The sequence below is a fragment of the Salmo salar genome, chromosome 24 (genome assembly GCF_965601325.2).
Source record: "Salmo salar chromosome 24, fSalSal1, whole genome shotgun sequence".
Lineage (NCBI taxonomy): Eukaryota > Metazoa > Chordata > Actinopteri > Salmoniformes > Salmonidae > Salmo > Salmo salar.
In genome coordinates this window covers 45,975,898-46,001,809 of record NC_138314.1, presented here as the reverse complement: position 1 = coordinate 46,001,809, position 25,912 = coordinate 45,975,898, and the positions used below count along the sequence as shown (strand labels likewise).

The 25,912-nt window shown below is 41.4% G+C and overlaps 1 long non-coding RNA gene across 18 annotated transcripts; it reads right to left on the bottom strand.

Moving 5' to 3' along the window:
* Window positions 1-1,361: 1,361 nt before the first annotated feature.
* On the bottom strand, window positions 1,362-25,912 carry LOC106585942 (nucleotide-binding oligomerization domain-containing protein 1). 18 transcript variants are annotated; one of them, XR_014382580.1, is made up of 18 exons: window positions 25,678-25,912; window positions 25,460-25,547; window positions 24,370-24,516; window positions 24,059-24,160; window positions 16,021-16,125; window positions 15,894-15,941; window positions 15,230-15,331; window positions 13,694-13,798; window positions 13,567-13,614; window positions 12,784-13,018; window positions 10,811-12,560; window positions 10,584-10,667; window positions 10,115-10,198; window positions 9,244-9,327; window positions 6,431-6,514; window positions 4,330-4,413; window positions 4,098-4,181; window positions 1,376-3,798 (listed from the first exon to the last, which is right to left on the bottom strand). It is a non-coding gene; the product is annotated as a nucleotide-binding oligomerization domain-containing protein 1 (long non-coding RNA). The 18 variants fall into 18 exon arrangements; XR_006761758.2 differs by having other exon boundaries at window positions 12,784-12,927; XR_014382586.1 differs by lacking the exon at window positions 6,431-6,514.

The following is a 25,912-nucleotide window of genomic DNA, read 5'->3' as shown; positions in this document are numbered from 1 at the left end:
ACTATGCCAGAGAAATCCTACACATTGAAATATAAAAAGGCAAACATCAAAGAACTTACTGAGGCAATCTTACAAAAGACTTACAATCGACAAGAACGCATGAAGCAAAAACAAACTCGACTAAGCAATTAAGAATACAAAAGGAAAATGTACACATTAAGCCCATGATTCAGCAGCGCAGAATGGACTGAGCCTTGGTACAGGTAGACATAGTGGAGCTCTGTGGGCTGAATGGACTGAGCCTTGGTACAGGTAGACATAGTGGAGCTCTGTGAGCTGAATGGACTGAGCCTTGGTACAGGTAGACATAGTGGAGCTCTGTGAGCTGAATGGACTGAGCCTTGGTACAGGTAGACATAGTGGAGCTCTGTGGGCTGAATGGACTGAGCCTTGGTACAGGTAGACATAGTGGAGCTCTGTGAGCTGAATGGACTGAGCCTTGGTACAGGTAGACATAGTGGAGCTCTGTGAGCTGAATGGACTGAGCCTTGGTACAGGTAGACATAGTGGAGCTCTGTGGGCTGAATGGACTGAGCCTTGGTACAGGTAGACATAGTGGAGCTCTGTGGGCTGAATGGACTGAGCCTTGGTACAGGTAGACATAGTGGAGCTCTGTGGGCTGAATGGACAGAGCCTTGGTACAGGTAGACATAGTGGAGCTCTGTGGGCTGAATGGACTGAGCCTTGGTACAGGTAGACATAGTGGAGCTCTGTGGGCTGAATGGACAGAGCCTTGGTACAGGTAGACATAGTGGAGCTCTCTGGGCTGAATGGACTGCATCTCTGTCTAGTAGCCAGCTAGAGTTATTCAGTTTGTGTGCAGTTAGAATTTATTTGGGGGGGGCACAGTTGAGTAGCCTACAATGCTTATATGAAAATCATAACTGGCACGCAGATCTTTAGAAATTGTAGGAACAATTGTAAATTGTCACTCAAATGAAAAAGGTTGCAGACCCCCGTGATATAGTCTATATGAAGTCACCCTTGTGGAACAGCACATACAGTCTACTGCGACAGTGTCATTGTCTCGTACTCTTCCTACCACAGTTGTTGCTCTGCATTCAGAGATGTTCCTTATAAGGTGTGCACCCAGCATAGTTTTATATTTGCCTGTCTATTTGCATTATTCTCCAGGGAAGGGAAACACTCTGCGAACATTGAAGCATTTTGTATCAACACAATGAGAATACTAATGTATGTGTGCTACAGAAGGCTATATAAACTCAGCAAAAAAAGAAACGTCCCTTTTTCAGGACCCTGTCTTTCAAAGATAATTCGTAAAAATCCAAATAACTTCACAGATCTTCATTGTAAAGGGTTTAAACACTGTTTCCCATGCTTGTTCAATGAACCATAAACAATTAATGAACATGCACCTGTGGAACGGACACTAACAGCTTACAGACGGTAGGCAATTAAGGTCACAGTTATGAAGACTTAGGACACTAAAGAGGCCTTTCTACTGACTCTGAAAAACACCAAAAGAAAGATGCCCAGGGTCCCTGCTCATCTGCGTGAACGTGCCTTAGGCATGCTGCAAGGAGGCATGAGGACTGCAGATGTGGCCAGGGCAATAAATTGCAATGTCCGTACTGTGAGACGCCTAAGACAGCGCTACAGGGAGACAGGACGGACAGCTGATCGTCCTCGCAGTGGCAGACCACGTGTAACAACACCTGCACAGGATCGGTACATCCGAACATCACACCTGCAGGACAGGTACAGAATGGCAACAACAACTGACCTGAGTTGTTGACAGTGAGAGGACTAGTTTAGTTCCGCTAGTACAGGACTGGTAAAGGCCCAGTGCACTACTTTTGCGTAAAAAAAACAAATATCCCGAAAATATTTGTATTTTTCTTCAGATTTTTAAAATTACTTTTTTTGAGGGGGTGCTGCAGCACCCTCAGCACCCCTACTCCCCGAGGCTATGTGTAGGGGGACTTCCGTGGTGTTGCAGCACCCTCAGCACCCCTACTCCCCGAGGCTATGTGTAGGGGGACTTCCGTGGTGCTGCAGCACCCTCAGCACCCCTACTCCCCGAGGCTATGTGTAGGGGGACTTCTGTGGTGCTGCAGCACCCTCAGCACCCCTACTCCCCGAGGCTATGTGTAGGGGGACTTCCGTGGTGCTGCAGTACCCTCAGCACCCCTACTCCCCGAGGCTATGTGTAGGGGGACTTCCGTGGTGCTGCAGTACCCTCAGCACCCCTACTCCCCGAGGCTATGTGTAGGGGGACTTCCGTGTTGCTACAGTACCCTCAGCACCCCTACTCCCCGAGGCTATGTGTAGGGGGACTTCCGTGGTGTTTACATATTTGTAGGAATCCATTCAGGTGTATTTTTTGGGCTTTTGGCAAATGCTTTCTAATGATCTAAAGTCGCATTCTAATGATCTAAAGTCGCATGATCTAAACACACAGTCCAGTTCAAAGTGAATGTTAGCAGGCCCAACTGCCTGTAAACACAGTCCAGTTCAAAGTGAATGTTAGCAGGCCCAACTGCCTGTAAACACAGTCCAGTTCAAAGTGAAAGTTAGCAGGCCCAACTGCCTGTAAACACAGTCCAGTTCAAAGTGAATGTTGGCAGGCCCAACAGCCTGTAAACACAGTCCAGTTCAAAGTGAATGTTGGCAGGCCCAACAGCCTGTAAACACAGTCCAGTTCAAAGTGAAAGTTAGCAGGCCCAACAGCCTGTAAACACAGTCCAGTTCAAAGTGAATGTTGGCAGGCCCAACTGCCTGTAAACACAGTCCAGTTCAAAGTGAAAGTTAGCAGGCCCAACTGCCTGTAAACACAGTCCAGTTCAAAGTGAATGTTGGCAGGCCCAACAGCCTGTAAACACAGTCCAGTTCAAAGTGAATGTTGGCAGGCCCAACAGCCTGTAAACACAGTCCAGTTCAAAGTGAAAGTTAGCAGGCCCAACAGCCTGTAAACACAGTCCAGTTCAAAGTGAAAGTTAGCAGGCCCAACAGCCTGTAAACACAGTCCAGTTCAAAGTGAATGTTGGCAGGCCCATGTGGCAAATGACTTATTTGCATATAAGCCTACTGTAGCTCTGATTGGCTGTGGCGCACTGGTCTGCACAGATGTTTTTACTTGGTTTTATTGACTGCAGTGTCTGGTAATTGTCCAAACAGAAGGCCGCCATCCCATAATATATCGCTATAGAATTCTCACAAATGCCTTACATTCCCAAACATTCTAAGAATGTATGAAAATGTGAAAATTACCATTTTTAAGTGTTCGCTTGTCAGAAATGATACAAAAATTTAATAAAAGTTGTCCTATTCATCCTGGGGGTGTATATGAACAGATTTGAATAAGATTTTATTTTGCTAAAATGCTGCCAGTTCCACTTTAAGGAACACCATGATGGATTTTCTACCATTTAGGATGTTGTGAAAATCTCTTAAAACATTTCTCCTCTGGTGCCGAATGACTGATCTGCACAAAACTTGATACATGGTATCTATGGACCAAACTCTTACAAATAAAGTTTTTCCAGGATAGCATCTAAAACAAAATGGCCGCTTACTGACCAATAAACATTTAGGAGTACAGAACAGTAGCTCATCCTAGGGTGATGTGTCCTGATGGTGCAAAGTGGACCCACACCTTGAACCCTGGCATTGCTGCTTGCAGCTATATTTATTTATGTTTTTTGTATTCAGAACAATGTCATGTCTGCCTAACAAATGTAAAGGAAGTCTCACCACAACATTGTAATTGATGGGTTGTATTGAAGGGAACTGGCCAGTAGCCTGACTCCATTCACCGTCATCTTGTTGTTTATGAACCTGAGGAAACATAAATAAAGGGTTTCTATTCTCATATCTCCATAGGACTGGAGGCAACCAATGAAAGCACATGGGGACAATTTATAATATTTATTTTCCAGTACCTAATATCTAAGTTCAAGTGTGTATTTCAATTTGTACCTCAAATTTATATAACTTTTGTGTTGTCCATCTTCTGAAACTATTGTTTTTCACATTTGACAGCTTGGTTTACACGCATGGTCGATTTAACTGTTGATACATTCTAGGATATGATTGACAGTTTGAAATGAGTTGAATGTGTGTAGGTTTCTTCTTACCAGAGTTGATGTATTGTTGTACTGGACCTTATTACTTCAGCAAAATCTGCTGCATTATCGTCTGTCAACTCATTGTCATGCAACCTAATGAATCAGGGATTCAATGCGAAAGACAATTTCACATAAATCCTTTTCAAGAATTCTCTCAGATCGTCGTTTTTCTCTACTCCACTTTTGGAGGATTTTAGTACTTTATTTGTTCGTATAGAAAAAGAAATGTGTATTTTCTTACCAGAGACTCTTGAGAACTGTGTTCTCTTTGAGTGCAGCAGCCAGACTTTTCCCTCCACTGAATGTTATTCCATTGGCAGCAAGGCTTTACGAGAATGAGAAATCAATTAATGTTCATATTTGTATTATTATTACTCAATCCAATTACCTTTGACCAGACTACAAGTAGAGTACCATGAATTATTCAGATAGATGTCTATCTTTGCTATTACTATACACTTACCATGTCAAATACGCATAGCTACAGTGAGGTCCAAAATTATTGGCACCCTAAAGTTGAGCAAAGAAGAGCTCTTTGGCCATGCATACTAGTGGTGGATTTGGCATTGAAATAAGAACGCATAAGCAGAAAATAACCCCATACCTACTGTAAAATATGGTGGTGGTTCTTTAATGTTATGGGGCTATTTAGCTTCCACTGGTCCTGGGGGGCCCTTGTTAAAGTCAACGGCATCATTAACTTTACCCAGAGAAAAGTTTCCTCTGCCAAGAGGCTTAAACCTGACCACAGCAAGACAATAACCACAGTCACTAGTCAAAATCCACAAAGAAATTATTACCGTAATTTCCGGACTATAAGCCGCTACTTTTTTCCCAGGCTTTGAACCTTGCGGCTTAAACAATGATGCGGCTAATATATGGATTTTTCCCGCTTTCAATTTTTTTTCTTCTAAAAAAAATATATATATTCTGTGACGTGCTCAGTTTTTTGGCGGCATGAAGCTTTCATTAGACCAATGAAATTGCCGAACGGGTTAAGGTCAAACAACTTTTTGGTTTACTGTTTAGATTAAATCGAGCGTTCTCAAACTTCCCATCATTCTGATTACGGTAGTCATTTTGTCACCCTGATTCCTGGGGGTACAACAAAGTATTTGCAGCCACTCGACATCAGTGTAAATCGTGCATTTAAGGTGGCGCTCCGTGTTCAGCGGGAGGCTTGGATGACAAGTGGGGAGAAATCCTTCACTAAAACGGGCCGCATGCGAAGAGCAACTTATGGTCAAGTCTGCCAGTGGGTCCTGACAGCGTGGAGCATTGTCAAAAAATCCACTATCATCAACGGGTTTCGAAAGGCTGGACTGCTGCGTGTTGAAGAGGGCTCAGCGGGGTATTTGCCTCCGGATGAAAGTGACGAGAGCGACAATGAAAACGATCCAATATTGGATGAAGCAATTCTGAGGCAATTCGACTCCGACACCAAAGGAGATGACATCAGTGGTTTCAGTGCACAGGAGGAGGAAGATAGTGACCAATGACTTTCTTGGTAGGCTACTGTTTACTGCTAATTTTGTATTTTTTGTTACAAGCCGTGTTTCGTTAAAGCCTATTTATTTTTGTTACAAGCCGTGTTTCGTTAAAGCCTATTTATATTTGTTACAAGCCGTGTTTCGTTAAAGCCTATGTATTTTTGTTACAAGCCGTGTTTCGTTAAAGCCTATTTATTTTTGTGGCCATCTCAGTCTTCGTACTTGAACCCCATTGAAAACCTGTGGTTTGAATTGAAGACGGCAGTCCATAAGCACAGACAAAGAATATGAAAGATCTGGAAAGATTCTGTATGGAGGAATGGTCCAAGATCCCTTCCAATGTAATAAAACATTTTAGAAAAAGGCTCAGCGCCATTACCCTCGTAAGGTGAGGTATTGAAAGGTATTGAAAACATGGCTGTCAATCATTTGAGATTATTATTATAAAATAATATCATTTCCCTCCGCCAAAATAGCATACAATATAGTATTTAGAATATATAGTATATATATAGTATTTGTATGATTTCTTTTATACAGTGTTTTTTGCTCATCTTCATCAACGGTGCCAATCATTTTGGACCTGACTGTATGTCTAAAACTCTTCACATTTTCACATGCCGCTTAAAAAAAAAAAAATGTCACATCAGGGCTTATATTTATTGATCTTCTTGGTGATGAGAATTATTCCCCCCAAAAAAGGACAATTTGAAGGTTTGTCTGAAAGCCATACGGACACATAATATTCAGTACATGATGTTGATTAGCTGAAAATGTAAAATGCAATCTATTAGACTTTTCATTCATTCATTTACAAACAGGATGGGATCCAAGTAAAAATGTTAATCTAACCTCACAGCTGACAAATTGGGATGGTTTCTGATGGCCTCTGCAAAGTGTTTAGCTCCTTCATCTCCAATTTTGTTACCCCACATGCTGTAGCCGAGAATAAAGGCAACAAAAAAAAACAGGAATATGCATCAACTCTTTTAAAATCCCATACAGTGCATTCGGAAAGTATTCAGACTTTTGGGGGAAAATAATGTAGTATTTCATTATTCTTTTTGCAACAATTTCAAAAAAACAGTTTTTGCTTTGTTATTATGGGGTATTATGTGTAGATTGAGGAGGGGAAAAAAACAACTGAATTCATTTTAGAATAAGTCTGTAACGTAATAAAATGTGGAAAAAGTCAAGGGGTCTGAATACTTTCCGAAGGTACTGTAACTATGGGGTGAGCTTGCCCCTTATCAATAGAGTATTAGCATTTAAGCTGGAATCCGTACTTGGTGAAACTGCCACGTCCTTTGGGATATTACAACAACGACAACGAGTTACGTCAAACAACGAACACTGATTTTTCTTCTCTGAAATCCTTGCTCGTGTGATAGAATACCAGAATAGGTACTGCAAAAATGTTTTACCACGCTGCCGGACGCTCCTCTCCTCCGTTTCAACCTCAAAAATAAAAACAATAACAAAGGCGCTGCACTGTTTCCTCTTATGAGGATTCCAGCTTTAACGATGGAATTTAGCTTTTTCACAATACCTTGTTAGAGCTGCAAATCAGCAGTTGAAACAATAATAAAGTTGAGGGATGGGTCTGGAGAAATGTAACCACTCTGAAGTTCATAGAGCTATGAATGCAAGGTCTAACCATCCATGACATCGACATTATAGTTAGAACCATGTTATGAGGCTATACAGGACTGACCATCCATGATATCAACATTATAGTTAGAACCATGTTATGAGGCTATACAGGACTGACCATCCATGATATCAACATTATAGTTATAACCATGTTATGAGGCTATACAGGACTGACCATCCATGACATCGACATTATAGTTAGAACCATGTTATGAGGCTATACAGGACTGACCATCCATGATATCAACATTATAGTTATAACCATGTTATGAGGCTATACAGGACTGACCATCCATGATATCAACATTATAGTTATAACCATGTTATGAGGCTATACAGGACTGACCATCCATGATATCAACATTATAGTTATAACCATGTTATGAGGCTATACAGGACTGACCATCCATGATATCAACATTATAGTTATAACCATGTTATGAGGCTATACAGGACTGACCATCCATGATAACATTATAGTTATAACCATGTTATGAGGCTATACAGGACTGACCATCCATGATATCAACATTATAGTTATAACCATGTTATGAGGCTATACAGGACTGACCATCCATGACATCAACATTATAGTTATAACCATGTTATGAGGCTATACAGGACTGACCATCCATGATATCAACATTATAGTTAGAACCATGTTATGAGGCTATACAGGACTGACCATCCATGATATCAACATTATAGTTATAACCATGTTATGAGGCTATACAGGACTGACCATCCATGACATCAACATTATAGTTATAACCATGTTATGAGGCTATACAGGACTGACCATCCATGATATCAACATTATAGTTATAACCATGTTATGAGGTTATACAGGACTGACTATCCATGATATCAACATTATAGTTATAACCATGTTATGAGGCTATACAGGACTGACCATCCATGATATCAACATTATAGTTATAACCATGTTATGAGGCTATACAGGACTGACCATCCATGATATCAACATTATAGTTATAACCATGTTATGGAGGCTATACAGGACTGACCATCCATGATATCAACATTATAGTTATAACCATGTTATGAGGCTATACAGGACTGACCATCCATGATATCAACATTATAGTTATAACCATGTTATGAGGCTATACAGGACTGACCATCCATGACATCAACATTATAGTTATAACCATGTTATGAGGCTATACAGGACTGACCATCCATGATATCAACATTATAGTTATAACCATGTTATGAGGCTATACAGGACTGACCATCCATGACATAAACATTATAGTTATAACCATGTTATGAGGCTATACAGGACTGACCATCCATGACATCAACATTATAGTTATAACCATGTTATGAGGTTATACAGGACTGACCATCCATGATATCAACATTATAGTTATAACCATGTTATGAGGCTATACAGGACTGACCATCCATGACATCAACATTATAGTTATAACCATGTTATGAGGCTGTGCAGTATTTGTTTACAATACCCCTTTGTTGACAAACATTGGAGTAAAACAAGTTTATATTTTGGGTTCTGATGGGGAAGACAGTAGAACTAAGCTCATGGGGAAGTTATATTCTTCAACAATCAATAGGTAGGAATGTTTAGGAACTTCAAAAAAATGTTGGTACAAAATAAATCTCATCCCCAAATCAGTATTTAAAGGAATAGTAAATCTCACCCCCAAATCAGTATTTAAAGGAATAGTACATCTCACCCCCAAATCAGTATTTAAAGGAATAGTAAATCTCACCCCCAAATCAGTATTTAAAGGAATAGTAAATCTCACCCCCAAATCAGTATTTAAAGGAATAGTACATCTCACCCCCAAATCAGTATTTAAAGGAATAGTAAATCTCACCCCCAAATCAGTATTTATAGGAATAGTAAATCTCACCCCCAAATCAGTATTTAAAGGAATAGTAAATCTCACCCCCAAATCAGTATTTAAAGGAATAGTACATCTCACCCCCAAATCAGTATTTATAGGAATAGTAAATCTCACCCCACATAGTAGATGGCTTTGCTCCTTTGAATCGCATTAGCCAAGTACCTCCCTCCCTCACCGGTAATTCTGTTGTTTCCAAGTCTAAAAAGAAACACAATTTTTTTAAAGATAATTGTATCTGTGTAACATCATGGTGACACTTTTACAGTATGTTACATTTTTCTATTATTTATTTTACTTTTATTTAACAAGGCATGTCAGTTAATAACAATTTCTTATTTACAATGACAGCCTACCCTGGCCAAACCCGGACGACGCTGGGCCAATTGTGAGCCACTCTATGGGACTCCCAATCACGGCCATTTGTAATATAGCCTGGAATCAAATCAGGGTCTGTAGTGACGCCTCTAGCACTGAGATGCAGTGCCTTAGACTGCTGCGCCCACCCGGGAGCCCAGTTTGAGTGCACAGTTTGAGAAGGCAACTTTGGAAGTTGCATTCTTGCATTAGCTTTATTCCAAAACTTAACAGGCAACATTTTTGTAGGTGCAAAAAGCACTGTGCAAAGAGCCCCAAAAAACTATAAACCATTTTTTTTTTTATCTTGCAGTGTGATTGAATTCAAACTTTTCTTCAACAATTTGCGTTTTGAAAGAGGCCACTGTTTATGTATTGCTCAATTTATCCTATTTCAATAATCACCTCCATAATTCCTTCATTGTTGAAGAAAAGTTTCAAATGAAATCAAACTGCGAGATTATAATGAGGTTTACAGTATTTTTTTGCTCTTTGCACAGTGCTTTTGAACTTTGAAAAACGACATCCAACGTCTCTTATAATCTTAATTACCAAGCGACGCCAATACAATTTATGGTAGTAATGGTAATTCTTTGACATTATTAACAAACAAAAAAAATGATATACATACGCAAGCCGTCGGAAATGGGGGCACTCTTCAATAATCCTTGCAATGTGTTTTGCGCCAATGTCAGTGATTTGATTGGTGAAAAGTCTGGTAAGAATATATATATTTTTTGAATACAAGCAAATTAGTTACAATCAAAATGATTATCTCATGAAATGTGGAAAAAACTAAATCTGAGTTAGGGTCAATTGAATTGAAAATGGCCGATAAATTCAAATTTGATTCTAGAATTTCATTTCAAATAGTGAAAAGGATGCAGTTTTAATTGAAGGATTTCTTTCTAAACAAATGTTTAGTTTTATGACTCAGTTGAATTAATTTGAATGTAAAGGAATTCAATTGTACTTCCTTAAATTCAAATTCTGCATCCTGTGGAGTCTGTCAAATTTCAATTAATTAACAAAAAAATGTTAATTGCCCACAACCCATAAACATTTATGCAATTGTTCTACTGCAACATGTTTGTACTCACGTGAGTCCCTTTAACGCTTTGTACTTCAGAAATTCATTTGTAAATATAGCCACACCCTCATCTCGGATTTGATTGTCACAAAGCCTGCATAGCATAATTACAAACCATTAGGAATAATTACAAACTATGGGGAACGTGCAATTGTTGTCATGCTTGACCAACCCAGAACAGAATGGGTCAGCCAGAAATAGTTTTGTAATATTTCTGAGGCGATTACTCCTCTTTACCTTAAGGTGGTCAGGTTACTGAACAATGGTTTTAGCTGCCGAATGCCATAGTCTGAAATGTTGTTGTTATCCAGGTTTATACAGTAGAATTCCTTTTGATACTGCAGTACAAAGGCGAGCACTCCACAGTCCACCGAGTCTACTTTACAGTATGTGAGCTTAATGACCTGAGCAGAGAAGCCTTTGGCAGCCAACTTGGCCAGCTTGTCACTCCTTGTTTCAAAGATGTACCTTAGCATCCGTAGCATGTCGTGTGTCAGTCGCACTGCAATCCCGTCATCGATTTTGTCCAGGGGTAAATTTCTGAAATTCAACTTCACATTATCTGAGAGGAAAGAAATGAGAAGCTCTTGTTTCTTTCTCAACAAAGGTTGAGACATTAAGGGCTCTTGCAGGTCATTGTTTTGTTTGGAAAGCAGACCGCACAAGAAGAGATTGGTGTAATGATGATGCTCGTTGGTCTGAGAACTGCTCTTAGTCTGAGATTTTGATCCCCCTCTCCATGGCAAATGAAGAAAGTGCTGACTCTGCAACTGTGGAAAGAATTGCACAATGCCTCTTGTACTCATCTGTTCTTCTAGCACAAGATGGAGAGCAGTGAGGAAAGACTGGAGAGTGAGATGCATGAACTGAAATGTTGCAGTTTTTCCATTATCATAATAGCTTGCTGGTATTAAGATCCCCACCTTTAAGTCCTTTTCTCCAATACCACAAGAGTATAAATGATCATAGTTGAGCACAAACTTTTCTTTCTCCATCCCGAGATGGGCCAACTTCGCAAAAGCTCTAAGCTTCCAACTGCCAGCCTCTGTGTATATGTTGAGATTTGAGCGGCTAAAGAAAGCCCTGACCAGGACCATGAAGATACTGGTTAGGGTCACACCATGATCCAAAGTTTTCAAGATCTCCACCGATTGACTGCAACTCTCAAAGACAATCCAGCAGAACAGAGGAATTAGGCAGAGGCTTTGGAGGAGGTGGTTAGAGTTTATTTGGACACTAACCAGCTTCTGATCCTCATTTCCGTGGGAATATTTGTCAGTGTACTTCTGCAACTGATCAATTGAGAAGCCTTTTAGAATTACCCTCTTTCGAACCAACATACTCAGGAATTCTGTGCCAGTTCGAGCTGTCACAACCTTCTGCGACCCATTGAGTAACTTCCCGCTGAGTAGGCTCTTCAGCAACACTAATGGATGTGCTGTCTCCTCAGTTGAGGAGATCTCATAGTCGGTTCCCTGATCAAAATTACTGTTGATCTCATCATATCCGTCAAATGTAAAGATCGCCATCTCTGGGTTCTTAAGGATGCATTCAACAACGTTGTTTCTCATATCTCCATCTGGGCATGTGTAGTTATGCTTGAAGATGAGATCCCAAAGAGAAATCTTATCCGACTCTTGGAATGCACTGAACTGTCTGCAGGAGAACGCGAAGAGGAACCTCGCCCCTGTGTCCAGTTCACCTTTGGACCAGAGACTCTGTGACTGTTGAAGCAATATAGATTTGCCAGTCCCAGCATCGCCCGTGATGAAAGTGACCTGTGCTTTATCATTAAAAACTCCTTTTTGACTTAGTAGTTGATCCACACCTTCTAGGTATCCTAGTCTCTCGTTCTTGTCACTAAGCAGTTCCATTAAGGTGTCTGTGTACATATATTGCAGTTGAACTTTCTCTCCCTGAGTGATAGTGGGGAGGAAATATGTTTGTTGTTTTAGTTGGTGCTGTAGCTTCTCACAGAACTGACAGACTGGAAGACAAAATGTATTTTCATATATTAAACAAATATAGCACTCTGTAACATGTGGACTGGTAACAACATACTCTATATTTTTAATGAAGTAAATAAATACTATTTACCACTATTTATTGGCTAAATATGGCACCAATATTAAAGAATATGAGTGCAAGGTATAATCAAGTAAGTGAAATGACCTCGTAATTGAATCAAACCAAAAAGACAGAATTCATACCTCCCTCGTCTCTCTGCAGTGAATCAGCAAGTTCATTCTGATCCATGTTCTTCAGGATGTTCACAGTGGCCCTGAAAGCCCCCTCTTTGAGGCTCACAAGTATGTTTTTGACAACTTCAAGGGCACTCTGATTGTACAGATCGCCTGTGAAGATTGAAGGGTATTTCTTGTTCAGATGGGTCATGAACTGCTCCCACTCATCCTCTGTCAACTTCTCTAACGGGCTTTTGAGTGCCTGGTATGAGAGAAGACACATGGCATGTTTAATAGGAACCCACCCCCAAAAATAATTTTTGGGTGAACTAACACTCACACTTTACTTTCCCCCCCCCCCCCTTTACTAGCTCTGACTTTGCTGATAGCTACTTTAATGAGGGAAAATGTACTTACTATGACTGTGCCACCTAGCTATCTTAAGATAAATGCACTAACTGGAAGTCACTCTGGATAAGAGCATCTGATAAATGTATATGCTATTTTTTTTTTTTAAATCTTTATTTAACTAGGCAAGTCAGTTAAGAGCAAGTTGTTATTTACAATGACAGCCTAGAGTACAGTGGGTTAACTGCCTTGTTCAGGGGCAGAACGACAGATATTGACCTTGTCAGTTCAGGGATTCAATCTTGCAACCTTTTGGTTACTAGTCCAATTCTCTAACCACTAGGCTACATGCCGCCCCAAGCTGTGTGAAAATGTATCAGCCAGAACAAAAATGTCCAATCAAACAGTTTAGCCAGAATAATCAATAACTATGATGCTCGATCTTAAAAAGTATGTGCAAACCTGGATTGGAATTTTGTGTGTCTTCTCAAATTGATTGTCTTCTGGAGGCTGTGTAAGACAGAGGCACAAGTCCCATCAAGCTGTTATTATTATCTGGTGATTCAAACTAGAGAAGCATGTTTCTAACCTTGAATCATGAGGAAACAGCCCTGTGAAGTTTTCTGGTCGGAACATTGAACTTTCACTTTTCAATGACAGACGGTCTGGTGATGTTGGTCTCTCCTGCTGTGTACTGAAATAAAAAAACACATAGACAATAGAAGTTGGACGTAAGTTTCTACTAGGTTATTTAGTGTGCTTTGGATGTTTAGTGTAACGCAGGTCAACTAATGGTGAATACTTATCGTTACTAGTGAGATTCCACTAACCAATTATATTATATTATATTATATTATATTGTGATGTGTTTAAAAGTTGACAGCTATTACAAACTATTTTAGTTTTCATACTTCTATAAAATCCGTTTTGGTACACAGTTATATTTTAGATTACTTTGTAAGAAATGGTTTATAGGTGTGACCACTAGTACTTTCCATTTGTCCAGTCTAGTTTATTGTTTAGTTCATGTGAGCCTGGTGCTGTAGTTAAAGTGTAAAGTCCTCAGTATTGTCCAGTCTAGTTTATTGTTTAGTACACGTGAGCCTGGTGCTGTAGATAAAGTGTAAAGCATTTTGACTAAGTTTGTCACGTCCTGACCAGTAAAGGGGCTGTTTGTTATTGTAGTTTGGTCAGGGCGTGGCAGGGGATGTGTGTTTAGGGTGTTTCGGGGTTGTTTGGGTTATGTTCTATGTTAGTGTATTTCTATGTTATTTCTAGTTGGTCTATTTCTATGTGGTGTTTATTGGGTTGACCTTCAATTGGAGGCAGCTGCTTCTCGTTGCCTCTGATTGAAGGTTCTATTTATAGGGGTGTTTGTTCTATGGGGGTTTGTGGGTAGTTATTTCCTGGTTTAGTGTTTGTTCCACCTGACGGGACTGTTTGGAGTCGTTTGTGTTGTATACGTGTTTATTTAGTTTTTCCTTCTACAAATAAAAAAAGACCTCATTGTACAAATTTCACATATCAATATTTACTGAATGTGATTCTTTAAAAATATATATATTTTCATTTACAAAAGTCAAGCCGGGATTCTTTTCCTAAATTATTCAGTTGGTACGGTCGTCATTTCTCCCTACTGCTCAAGTAGCGAACCTAACTGGTCCAATTGAGTTTAAGTTTAAACACACAGTAGCCCATAGTGTTAAGCAATTGTTACATTAGCATCAGCGATCTGGATACTGATGTTAGCATGCTAATAATGGCTCTCACTCACTTACTAGCTGCTCAATTGCTAGCTGCTTAAACTAGCTTGTTAATCTGATCTTGAATCATGATGTTCAAAGAAGTAGGACTGAACTTCCTACTATCTAAAAAAAAAATCCACTTTTTATTTGCAGAATGAGATGTTGTTTTCTTATATTAAGTAGACAGTGAAAGTAGACAGCGAATATAAACTGTCAATCATCGTACGAGTCTAAGACACATTCAAATGCAAATGAACGATATTCTACAACAAAATGTATGTAATTACTAACACAAATACATATTGAGTCTATTCTGCCTCTGATTCAACCCTTTGTAATATGATTGAAATGTAGTGAAACTACCAGGATATACGTATCACCTTGAATCAAGAATGTCCTTATCAGTGACGTCATTGGAGAAGACATCACTCTCCATTGACAGCACACTGGATACTGGAGACGCAGGTCTCTCAAGGTTGCCGCTAGAGGGAGAGAAAAACATGGACACAGAACATTCTTATCAATTAATAACTTCATAACAGACTGAACCAGATATTCCTCTTGGATTTTGCCTGTGCTTAGCTCTATTCCATATATATATATAATGTGTATATGTATATACACAGTACCAGTCAAAAGTTTGGACACACCTACTCATTCCAGGGTTTTGCTTTATTTTTAATATTAATTAGAATAATATTGAAGACATCAAAACCTTCGTTTAACTAGGCAAGTCAGTTAAGAACAAATTTACTTTCAATGACAGCCTAGAGTACAGTGGGTTAACTGCCTTGTTCAGGGGCAGAACGACAGATATTGACCTTGTCAGTTCAGGGATTCAATCTTGCAACCTTTACGGTTACTAGTCCAACACTCTAACCACTAGGCTACCTGCTGGTTACTAGTCCAATTCTCTAACCACTAGGCTACATGCCACCCCAAGTTTTGTGAAAATGTATCAGCCAGAACAAAAATGTCCAATCAAACAGTTTAGCCAGAATAATCAATAACTATGATGCTCGATCTTAAAAAGTATGTGCAAACCTGGATTGGAAATTTGTGTGTCTTCTCAAATTGATTGTCTTCTGGAGGCTGTGTAAGACAGAGGCACAAGTCCCATCAAGCTATTATTATTATCTGGTGATTCAAACTAGAGAAGCATGTTTCTAACCTTGAATCATGAGGAAACAGCCCTGTGAAGTTTTCTGGTCGGAACATTGAACTTTCACTTTTCAATGACAGACGGTCTGGTGATGTTGGTCTCTCCTGCTGTGTACTGAAATAAAAAAACACATAGACAATAGAAGTTGGACGTAAGTTTCTACTAGGTTATTTAGTGTGCTTTGGATGTTTAGTGTAACGCAGGTCAACTAATGGTGAATAGTAATCTCAAAATTGGGTTACTTAATGTTAGATCCCTCACTTCCAAGGCAGTTATAGTCAATGAACTGATCATAATCTTGATGTGATTGGCCTGACTGAAACATGGCTTAAGCCTGATGAATTTACTGTGTTAAATGAGGCCTCACCCCCTGGTTACACTAGTGACCATACCCCCCGTGCATCCGGCAAAGGCGGAGGTGTTGCTAACATTTACGATAGCAAATTTCAATTTACAAAAAAAAAACAATGACGTTTTCGTCTTTTGAGCTTCTAGTCATGAAATCTATGCAGCCTACTCACTCACTTTTTATAGCTACTGTTTACAGGCCTCCTGGGCCATATGCAGTGTTCCTCACTGAGTTCCCGGAATTCCTATCGGATCTTGTAGTCATAGCAGATAATATTCTAATTTTTGGTGACTTTAACATTCACATGGAAAAGTCCACAGACCCACTCCAAAAGGCTTTCGGAGCCATCATCGACTCAGTGGGTTTTGTCCAACATGTCTCTGGACCTACTCACTGCCACAGTCATACTCTGGACCTAGTTTTGTCCGATGGAATAAATGTTGTGGATCTTAATGTTTTTCCTCATAATCCTGGATTATCGGACCACCATTTTATTGCGTTTGCAATCGCAACAAATAATCTGCTCAGACCCCAACCAAGGAGCATTAAAAGTCGTGCTATAAATTCTCAGACAACCCAAAGATTCCTTGATGCCCTTCCAGACTCCCTCTGCCTACCCAAGGACGTCAGAGGACAAAAATCAAAACATCTGTCATAAGAAACTAGCTCCCTGGTATACAGAAAATACACGAGCTCTGAAGCAAGCTTCCAGAAAATTGGAACGGAAATGGCGCCACACCAAACTGGAAGTCTTCCGACTAGCTTGGAAAGACAGTACCGTGCAGTATCGAAGAGCCCTCACTGCTGCTCGATCATCCTATTTTTCCAACTTAATTGAGGAAAATAAGAACAATCTGAAATTACTTTTTGATACTGTCGCAAAGCTAACTAAAAAGCAGCATTCGCAAATGGAGGATGGCTTTCACTTCAGCAGTAATACATTTATGAACTTCTTTGAGGAAAAGATCATGATCATTAGAAAGCAAATTACGGACTCCTCTTTAAATCTGGGTATTCCTCCAAAGCACCGTTGTCCTGAGTCTGCACAACCCTGCCAGGACCTAGGATCAAGGGAGATACTAAAGTGTTTTAGTACTATATCTCTTGACACAATGATGAAAATAATCATGGCCTCCAAACCCTCAAGCTGCATACTGGACCCTATTCCAACTAAACTACTGAAAGAGCTACTTCCTGTGCTTGGCCCTCCTATGTTGAACATAATAAACGGCTCTCTATCCACCGGATGTGTACCAAGCTCACTAAAAGTGGCAGTAATAAAGCCTCTCTTGAAAAAGCCAAATCTTGACCCAGAAATTATAAAAAACTATCGGCCTATATCGAATCTTCCATTCCTCTCAATTTTTTGGGAAAAAGCTGTTGCACAGCAACTCACTGCCTTCCTGAAGACAAACAATGTATACGAAACGCTTCAGTCTGGTTTTAGACCCCATCATAGCACTGAGACTGCACTTGTGAAGGTGGTAAATGACCTTTTAATGATGTCAGACCGAGGCTCTGCATCTGTCCTCGTGCTCCTAGATCTTAGTGCCGCTTTTGATACCATCGATCACCACATTCTTTTGGAGAGATTGGAAACCCAAATTGGTCTACATGGACAAGTTCTGGCCTGGTTTAGATCTTATCTGTCGGAAAGATATCAGTTTGTCTCTGTGAATGGTTTGTCCTCTGACAAATCAATTGTAAATTTCGGTGTTCCTCAAGGTTCCGTTTTAGGACCACTATTGTTTTCACTATATATTTTACCTCTTGGGGATGTCATTCGAAAACATAATGTTAAATTTCACTGCTATGCGGACGACACACAGCTGTACATTTCAATGAAACATGGTGAAGCCCCAAAATTGCCCTCGCTAGAAGCCTGTGTTTCAGACATAAAGAAGTGGATGGCTGTAAACTTTCTACTTTTAAACTCGGACAAAACAGAGATGCTTGTTCTAGGTCCCAAGAAACAAAGAGATCTTCTGTTGAATCTGACAATTAATATGGATGGTTGTACAGTCGTCTCAAATAAAACTGTGAAGGACCTCGGCATTACTCTGGACCCTGATCTCTCTTTTGAAGAACATATCAAGACTGTTTCAAGGACAGCTTTTTTCCATCTACGTAACATTGCAAAAATCTGAAACTTTCTGTCCAAAAATGACGCAAAAAATGAATCCATGCTTTTGTTACTTCTAGGCTGGACTACTGCAATGCTCTACTTTCCGGCTACCCGGATAAAGCACTAAATAAACTTCAGTTAGTGCTAAATACGGCTGCTAGAATCCTGACTAGAACCAAAAAATGTGATCATATTACTCCAGTGCTAGCCTCCCTACACTGGCTTCCTGTTAAGGCAAGGGCTGATTTCAAGGTTTTACTGCTAACCTACAAAGCATTACATGGGCTTACTCCTACCTATCTTTCCGATTTGGTCCTGCCGTACATACCTACACGTACGCTACGGTCACAAGACGCAGGCCTCCTAATTGTCCCTAGAATTTCTAAGCAAACGTCTGGAGGTAGGGCTTTCTCCTATAGATCTCCATTTTTATGGAATGGTCTGCCTACCCATGTGAGAGACGCAGACTCAGTCTCAACCTTTAAGTCTTTACTGAAGACTTATCTCTTCAGTAGGTCCTATGATTAAGTATAGTCTGTCCCAGGAGTGTGAAGGTGAACGGAAAGGCTGGAGCAACGAACCGCCCTTGCTGTCTCTGCCTTGCCGGTTCCCCTCTCTCCACTGGGATTCTCTGCCTCTAACCCTATTACAGGGGCTGAGTCACTGGCGTACTGGTGTTCTTCCATGCCGTCCATGGGAGGGGTGCGTCACTTGAGTGGGCTGAGTCACTGACGTGGTCTTCCTGTCTGGGTTGGCGCCCCCCCCCCCTTGGGTTGTGCCGTGGCGGAGATCTTTGTGGGCTATACTCGGCCTTGTCTTAGGACGGTAAGTTGGTGGTTGGAGACATCCCTCTAGTGGTATGGGGGCTGTGCTTTGGCAAAGTGGGTGGGGTTATATCCTGCCTGTTTGGCCCTGTCCGGGGGTTTCATCGGATGGGGCCACAGTGTCTCCTGATCCCTCCTGTCTCAGCCTCCAGTATTTATGCTGCAGTAGTTTATGTGTCGGGGGGCTAGGGTCAGTCTGTTACATCTGGAGTATTTCTCTTGTCTTATTCGGTGTCCTGTGTGAATTTAAATATGCTCTCTCTAATTCTCTCTTTCTCTCTTTCTTTCTTTCTCTCGGAGGACCTGAGCCCTAGGACCATGCCTCAGGACTATCTGGCATGATGACTCCTTGCTGTCCCCAGTCCACCTGGCCGTGCTGCTGCTCCAGTTTCAACTGTTCTGCCTGCGGCTATGGAACCCTGACCTGTTCACCGGACGTGCTTGTTGCACCCTCGACAACTACTATGATTATTATTATTTGACCATGCTGGTCATTTATGAACATTTTAACATCTTGACCATGTTCTGTTATAATATCCACCCGGCACAGCCAGAAGAGGACTGGCCACCCCTCATAGCCTGGTTCCTCTCTAGGTTTCTTCCTAGGTTTTTGGCCTTTCTAGGGAGTTTTTCCTAGGGAGTTTTTCCTAGCCACCGTGCTTCTTTCACATGCATTGCTTGCTGTTTTGGGTTTTAGGCTGGGTTTCTGTACAGCACTTTGAGATATCAGCTGATGTACGAAGGGCTATATAAATAAATTTGATTTGATTTGAATACTTATCGTTACTGGTGAGATTCCACTAACCAATCATATTATATTATATTGTGATGTGTTTAAAAGTTGACAGCTATTACAAACTATTTTAGTTTTCATACTTCTATAAAATCCGTTTTGGTACACAGTTATATTTTAGATGACTTTGTAAGAAATGGTTTATAGGTGTGACCACTAGTACTTTCCATTTGTCCAGTCTAGTTTATTGTTTAGTTCATGTGTGCCTTTTGCTGTAGTTAAAGTTTAAAGTCCTCAGTATTGTCCAGTCTAGTTTATTGTTTAGTTCATGTGAGCATGGTGCTGTAGCTTGTTTAAAGTCCTCAGTATTGTCCAGTCTAGTTTATTGTTTAGTACACGTGAGCCTGGTGCTGTAGTTAAAGTTTCAAGCATTTTGACTAAGTTTGTCACGTCCTGACCAGTAAAGGGGCTGTTTGTTATTGTAGTTTGGTCAGGGCGTGGCAGGGGGTGTTTGTTTAGGGTGTTTCGGGGTTGTTTGGGTTATGTTCTATGTTAGTGTATTTCTATGTTATTTCTAGTTGGTCTATTTCTATGTGGTGTTTATTGGGTTGACCTTCAATTGGAGGCAGCTGCTTCTCGTTGCCTCTGATTGAAGGTCTTATTTTGTATGGGTGTTTGTTCTATGGGGGTTTGTGGGTAGTTATTTCCTGGTTTAGTGTTTGTTGCACCTGACGGGACTGTTTGGAGTCGTTTGTTTTGTATAGGTGTTTATTTTTGTTTTTCCTTCTTCAAATACAAAAAGAAGATGAGTATACATTTTCCCGCTGCGTTTTGGTCCACTCCTTACGACAAGCGTGACAGAACTACCCACCACCAATGGACCAAGCAACGGAGGAAGGAGCAGCAGCAGAGCTATAAGGAATCATGGACATGGGAGCAGATACTAGCGGGAGAAGGACCGGGAACGTTATGTGGGAACACGACTGGCAAGGAAACCTGAGAGGCAGCCCCAATAAAAAAAATTTGGGGGGCCACACGGGAAGATTGGCTAGGTCAGGCAATAGACCTGAGCCAACTTCCCGTGCTTATTATGGGGAGCAACGGATCATGAGAGCACCGATGTATGCGGAAGTGCGCACGATCTCGCACATGCGAACGCACAGTCCGGTGCGAGCTATCCCAGCTCCTCGCAAGTGTCGTGCTAGAGTGGGCATCCAGCCGGGTAGGAGTATGCCTGCACAGCACATGTTGCCACCAGTGCGCCTCCTAGGCCCAGGCTACCCTACGCCTGCTCTACGTACGGCAGCCATCAGGCCTCTGCACAGCCCAGTTCGCCCTGTGCCAGCACTCCGCTCGTGCAGGGCTACTATTACCATCCAGCCAGGACGGGTTGTGCAGGCGGTGCGCTCCAGACCGCCGGTGCCCACTCATGACCCAGTGTATCCAGTTCCCGCTCCTCGCACTAGCCTTGAGGTGCGTGTTTCCAGTCTGTCGCCTCCAAAGCCAGCACCACGCACCAGGCCTCCAGTGCGTCAGCCCAGTCCAGTACGTCCTGTTCCCGCTCCTCGCACTAGCCTTGGGGTGCGTGTCTCCAGTCTGGTACCTCCAGTACCAGCCCCACGCACCAGGCCTCCAGTACGTCAGCCCAGCCCAGTCCAGTTCGTCCTGCTCCTGCTCCTCGCACTAGCCCTGTGGTGCGTGTCCCTAGTCTGGCGCCTCCAAAGCCAGCCCCACGCATCAGGCCTTCAGTGCGCAGTCCCCGTCCAGAGCTTCTGGTGACAGTTCCCCGTCCAGAGCTTCCGGCGACAGTGCCCCGTCTAGAGATGGCCCACAGTCCGGAGCCTGCAGAGGTGGCCCACAGTCCGGAGCCAGCAGAGACGGCCCACAGTCCGGAGCCAGCAGAGACGGCCCACAGTCCGGAGCCAGCAGAGACGGCCCACAGTCCGGAGCCAGCAGAGACGGCCCACAGTCCGGAGCCAGCAGAGACGGCCCACAGTCCGGAGCCAGCAGAGACGGCCCACAGTCCGGAGCCTGCAGAGACGGCCCACAGTCCGGAGCCAGCAGAGACGGCCCACAGTCCGGAGCCAGCAGAGACGGCCCACAGTCCGGAGCCAGCAGAGACGGCCCACAGTCCGGAGCCAGCAGAGACGGCCCACAGTCCGGAGCCAGCAGAGACGGCCCACAGTCCGGAGCCTGCAGAGACGGCCCACAGTCCGGAGCCTGCAGAGACGGCCCACAGTCCGGAGCCAGCAGAGACGGCCCACAGTCCGGAGCCAGCAGAGACGGCCCACAGTCCGGAGCCAGCAGAGACGGCCCACAGTCCGGAGCTCCCAGAGTCGCACTCCAGTCGGAGGTCTCCAGCGACGCGCTACAGCCCGAGGTCTTCAGCGATGCACCTTAGCCCAGAGACTTCAGGAGGGGTAAATAATAATAAGCAGTTAGCGGGGGTGGACAGGTTAGGTTGGGGAGTAAGACCGGAGCCTGAGCCACCTCCATAGTAGGAGGTTGGGGAGGGGGGGTGTAGCACTAGAACCGTCGGTGACGGTGGCCACCATCCCTTCCCTCCCTTTAGTTAGGGGATTATTTGTGTGTTGGGGTTTATGTTTGTGTTTTTTTTGTTTTTTGTTTAAGGTGCATCAGGGGTCTGCACCTTTGGGGGGGGGGGGGGGGGTCCTGTCACATCCTGACCTGTAAAGGGGCTGTTTGTTATTGTAGTTTGGTCAGGGTGTGGCAGGGGGTGTTTGTTTAGGGTGTTTCGGGGTTGTTTGGGTTATGTTCTATGTTAGTGTATTTCTATGTTATTTCTAGTTGGTTTATTTCTATGAGTATACATTTTCCCGCTGCGTTTTGGTCCACTCCTTACGACAAGCGTGACAAAGTTTTATCTTCTTGTTCCTGTAAGAGATTAAAACTAAGCACTATATTAATGTTAATATAGAAAGGTACTCATTGTACATATATATATTGTGTGATCCTGTTTGTAAAAAAAAAAAGTCTGTTTTTTTGAGTATGGATTCAGTTCCACCATTGAACCCAGGACATCCGTAAGAAGATTTGCATGCAAATATTTATTTTTCCTTTCCCTTGGAGGACACTGAATTTGCACCAAACATTGCATTGGGACTGTCATAAGCACATAGCACATCTACACACCTTACAGTGTTTATTGATATGCACAGTCACTCACCTTTGATTCCATCTCATAGTGCTTTATAAGTCAGTATTTTTTTTAATTGGGTTGTGTTTTTCTGTGGATTCATGTTTATTATATTTGTATTGAACTTTGAGCATTGAAAGCTGAGATACCCTAGCAAACTATAAGCAGGATATATGGGAGATATCTACGTTTATTGTACTGTTTATGTATTGAATTCATATTGAGCTCATTGTACAAATTTCACATATCAATATTTATTGAATGTGATTCTTTAAAAACATATATATTTTCATTTACAAAAGTCAAGCCGGCATTCCTTTCCTAAATTATTCAGTTGTGCGGTATTCATTTCTCCCTACTGCTCAAGTAGCGAACCTAACTGGTCCAATTGAGTTTAAGTTTAAACATACAGTAGCCCATAGTGTTAAGCAATTGTTACATTAGCATCAGCGATCTGGATTCCACTGGATACTGATGTTAGCATGCTAACAATGGCTCTCACTCACTAACTAGCTGCTCAATTGCTAGCTGCTTAAACTAGCTTGTTAATCTGATCTTGAATCATGATGTTCAAAGAAGTAGGACTGAACTTCCTACTATCTAAAAAAAAAATATCCACTTTTTATTTGCAGAATGAGATGTTGTTTTCTTATATTAAGTAGACGGTGAAAGTAGACAGCGAATATAAACTGTCAATCATCGTACGAGTCTAAGACACATTCAAATGCAAATTAACGATATTCTACAACAAAATGTATGTAATTACTAACACAAATACATATTGAGTCTATTCTGCCTCTGATTCAACCCTTTGTAATATGATTGAAATGTAGTGAAACTACCAGGATATACGTATCACCTTGAATCAAGAATGTCCTTATCAGTGACGTGATTGGAGAAGACATCACTCTCCATTGACAGCACACTGGATACTGGAGACACAGGTCTCTCAAGGTTGCCGCTAGAGGGAGAGAAAAACATGGACACAGAACATTCTTATCAATTAATAACTTCAACTTTGTAAAACGTCCTGTTCGGTTCTTAAAGGTGGTGGGAAGATAACATTGTACACTTCCTTCATGGCGTAAAATATCTAAACTATGAATTGAATCAAATGTCTGGAATCCAAAAAACATGATAACGAAAGAGACAAACACAGTGTTCTCTGACCTTTCAGTTTCCCTGTCTGGAATATCTGCATCATCTTCAGACAGACTCATTTTGAGGGAATATATCTCCTTAAGATCCTCAGAATTGCAGGATGACTTCTTCATTGAGGAAGACTCCATGTCTGGCTTCTGGTTCATATCAGTTGACCTGTAAGTAAATGTAAGGCCTAATGTGCCTTCAGAAAGTATTCACAGCCCTTTGATTTATTCCCACATTTTCTTGTAACAATGTGGGATTTAAAATGGATTTCATTGTCATCTTTTTTCAATGATCTACACAAAATACTCTACTGTCAAAGTGGAATAAAAATTCAACTTTTTTTTTTATAAATGGAAAATAAAGCTGTAATATACAGTATGTTGATTAGAAAGGCATTCAACCCCCTGAATCATTACATGTTAGAATCACCATTGGTAGCGATAACAGCTGTGAGTCATTCTGGGTAAGTCTCTAAGAGCTGTGAGTCTTTTTGGGTAAGTCTCTAAGAGCTGTGAGTCCTTCTGGGTAAGTCTCTACGAGCTGTGAGTCTTCCTGGGTAAGTCTCTAAGAGCTGTGAGTCTTCCTGGGTAAGTCTCTAAGAGCTGTGAGTCTTCCTGGGTAAGTCTCTAAGAGCTGTGAGTCTTTCTGGGTAAGTCGCTAAGAGCTTTGCACACCTGGATTGTACAATATTTGCACATTATTCTTAATTAAATTCTTCAAGCTCTCAAGTTGGTTATTGATCATTGCTAGACAGCCATTTTCAAGTCTTGTCATAGATGTTCAAGCTGATTTAAGTCAAAACTGTAATGAAGCCACTTAGGAACATTCAATGTTGTCTTAGTAAGCAACTTCAGCGCATATTTGGCCTTGTGTTTTGGGTTACTGTCCTGCTGAAAGGTGAGTTTATATATATACGGTATAGGTATACAGTACCAGTCAAAAGTTTGGACACACCTACTCATTCAAGGGTTTTGCTTTATTTTTACTATTTATTACAATAATAGTGAAGACATCAAAACTGTGAAATAACACATATGGAATCATGTAGTAACCAAAAAAGTGTTTAACAAATCAAATATATTTTATGTTTGAGATTCTTCAATGTAGCCACCTTTTGCCTTGATGGCAGCTTTGCACACTCTCGGCATTCTCTCAACCAACAACTTCACCTGGAATCTTGACCTCTACAACGGTCCTACCTGTCATATAACAAATATGAACAATTAATATGCAACATATCATAGATATAAAGCATACAGTAAAATAATGGTACAGCTAACAAGTATTTTACAGTATATTGTATAGTATTACTGGTTGTTTGATACTTACCTCTATACTGTAGATTGTTATCCCTCTTAGTCAGAATAAACGATTTAATCCAGAAGAAAAGTAAATCCAAACCAAGCTCAAAATGCACGCAGACTATTCCTGTCTCTCTTTCCTTCTGTCTCGTATGTCTTGAATGACCTGCCCTGCAGGTTTATTGGTCTATTTGGTTTCATATTGTACGGGTATCTGTCACGCCCTGACCTGTGAGAGTCGTTTTTCTCTGTTTGGTTAGGTC